Source organism: Triticum aestivum, chromosome 7B, assembly GCF_018294505.1.
Source record: "Triticum aestivum cultivar Chinese Spring chromosome 7B, IWGSC CS RefSeq v2.1, whole genome shotgun sequence".
NCBI lineage: Eukaryota > Viridiplantae > Streptophyta > Magnoliopsida > Poales > Poaceae > Triticum > Triticum aestivum.
Window position 1 is genome coordinate 742,358,346 of NC_057813.1, and position 3,161 is coordinate 742,361,506.

The window sequence follows — 3,161 nt, forward strand, 5'->3', positions numbered from 1 at the left end:
TGCCTAAACTGTATCGCTGTATATATGGGTTGAGAGTCCAAGAGATCGTAGTTCTTGTGTTAACACGAACTAGGGAGAGCTTTTCTACCGTGCTTGGGTGGTACTAGTACGGCACTGGCTTGGATTAGATCCACTGTTTTGCACTAAGACCCAAAAACTTGCTACTAAACACACGACTGTCCGTTATATATAGCACTAGGATCTCTAGGAAATGTTCTTTATTTCTTCGGGAAATGCTCAAGCGGCAGTCATGTTACACAGCACAGAGGAACAAATAGGCAAAGAGAAAAGAAATACTATATGTGTATCTCGAATGTCAACTGCTTGGCTCCGGAATGAGAAGACACGTCTCACTCATTTCCAAAGGTCTAGTGTGTGCATGACTACATAGAGCTACCGTGCTTAATTATTAACTGCTGATGCTGAGCCTGAAAGAAAAACGGAGCACCGCCGGCCGGACCCACAGATCAGGCTCAGGCGCTGTGATTGACTATCTTGCACTGTTTAGGCCGGAAGTTGTCATCGGACAGGAGCGATGTGACGAGCCGCTGCAGCCGCGCAGCTCCAGGGCCAGGACGTAGGGGCGTCGCGTCCCTCACGATCCAGAAGGAGCCATCGCCGCCGGTATCCCCGATGCTCCAGCTGCCGGGGGCGAGCATCCCGGGCTGCCGTGACAGGAGCTCTGCGTCGATTCGGTCGAGCACCGGGTTGTCCTGGCCAAACTTGCACGCGAAGGGGGCGTCACTGCCGAGCATCCCGTCCTAGTGGCTGGAGTTGATGAGTTCCGGTTGACGCGCAGGGGAGCCGCCCCAGGATATGTAGTGCATGTCGTGGTTCACGGTGGTGTTCCGGAACTCCTCGGTGTTGCAGGCCATGGTGTGGAAGTAGGCCTCCGGGGAGGAGACGAGGAGGTTGCGCGGGAGGTTTTTCCACCCCCGGATCAAGTAGTCAACGAACGGCCGTGACAACACGGTCCAGGCAGAACCTGTATCAAAATAACTCCAATGATCTAAACTATATATTATGATTATTTTTGTCTAGAGTATGGTGTTGTAACGATTGGATGCATCTGCGGCAGCCTAAAGTGCATACCTGAGAAGATTGTGGTGGGCAGCTGCCGCAACTCCCGCTTCTCTGTCTCGTTCATGTAGAGCCCCGGGTCAACCATCGCCCTCGCAGACCTGGAAAGAAGAACCGCACTCAGTCGCAATGCAAGTGTCAACGTCATAATCGATTTGATTACGAAAGCACGTACGCCATGTCGCTCGTGTGGTCGATGAAGTTGAGGTCGCGCGGCAGGTGTGAGAACACGTCCATCAGATCTGCAGCGGTTAATAATGCCAGCATGAAATCATGAGCAGTCAGTTTATTTCAGAAGAAATGGAAACAGTTATGCGTATATGTGGTACCAACCGTCCTGCGTGACGAGCGGGTAGTCAGAGGCGGAGAGGTTGATGAACCAGTCCCAGTCGGCCCGGGGGCCGCGCAGGAAGCTGGTAGCCGCGTGCAGCGTGGTGGTTAGTGGTTACCATAGTGATGCCCCCGTGGTGGTTGGCCTTCTCCAGCACTCGCACGTTGCCCACGGCGGCAAGAACCGGGTGCGTGGCCACGAAGGCTGCCAGCTCCGTGCGCTCAGAGTCGGACACCTCCGCGTCCAGGTGGAGGATCTAGTGGTTCCGAGGGTGGTAGAGCGCGAGGAGGCAGCGGCGCAGTCTGTCGGCTTCGCCGGCCGAACCAGAGACGAGGTAGGCGAAGCGCGGCGGACTGGCCGGCGACAGGCGCTGGGTTGCAGAGGATCGGTGCGGGTGATGGAATATTGTGGTCGAGGGGAATGCGATCAGGTATGCCGCGAGGAGGAAGAAAGAGAAGATGCCTCCGGCGGCCACGGAGCGCACCCACCGCAGGTCGATGCCACCGCATGAGCTTCCGAACAAGGAGGAGGGACTGGCGATATCCAAGGTGACAAAGTAGGGATGCGAGTCGGCTGGCTGGTGTTTGGTGCGCGGCACACTTGGAGTATCCATGGCGGGGAAGCGCGGCTGTCTCCATGACTTGTGAGGCTGGCAGCATATAAATTGCAAGCTGATGGATGAGGAAGGCAACGGCCCGGGCGAAGCAGCAGCGAGATGCCGCGAATAACTTCTGTCCGTTCGCTTGCCTTGCCTTGGTTGACTCGGGTGGAGGGCAGCATGTGACAGAGAGAGAGACGCTGCCAGGAGAACTAACGTTCTAAACGAATCTTTCTGAACGGGATCTCCATTTTCCAACTCGGAGTTTGAGATTCAATTTGATATGTTTTTTTTATTGTGATATACTGCCTCCATCCCATAATACATTAGCATTTTACGAGCGTTTTTTACATATATTATGAGACGGAGGAAGTATATCCCTTATCCATTCAGACTGGATATTTTTACTCTCAGGCTCCATTTTATAGAAAAGGCTCTCGGGCTCCACTAAGTCCAAAATTTTCAAAAACTAAACAATCAACTTTTAAGTTTTTAAAATAGATGAAATTAAATACACAAGTAAATATAGATGTATGCTAGATGTGTACGTAATTTCATCACCATAGACGTTTTGATGTCAGCTGCACGCCAACAAAATATCATGTATATTTGTATAGTGAATAATACATGCGCTAGAAATAAGTGATTTTGTCATTTTTGTGCAGCTCGCACAAAAACGTAATTCACAATGAAACTCTCTGTAGACAAGTAGTATTGTATATGTGTATTTGTTTTAGATCTTTTTAAACAAAATTTTTAAAAAATATTCTCAAATTAAGGGCTCCTTGGAGCTTGAGCTCCATTAGCAATTTCCGTTCTATATCTATCTGTCTACGGTCTACCTATTATATTAGAAACACAACACGGAGAATTTTTAAGTCACCATGTTAGTTCACAACTCAAAAATTAATTCGATAGTTTATATCACATCCATTAGATCTACATACATGTAGGTAAATATATATCATACTTAGTAGATTTTTATAGTTCTACCTAAATAGATAGCATCCGCTAGATTGACATAATTGTACCAAACAAATCATAAATTGTTGGATCTTAAAGTATCAAAATAGATCATATTTATTAGATCTATGTAACCACATCTGAATAGATCATATAGTTAAATCTACATGATCCTATCTTAACATATCA

The 3,161-nt window shown here is 48.5% G+C and overlaps 1 pseudogene; it reads right to left on the minus strand.

The window, feature by feature from the left end:
• Window positions 1–473: 473 nt before the first annotated feature.
• Window positions 474–2,024, minus strand: LOC123158705 (beta-glucuronosyltransferase GlcAT14A-like; annotated as a pseudogene).
• Between the last annotated feature and the right edge of the window lie 1,137 nt (window positions 2,025–3,161).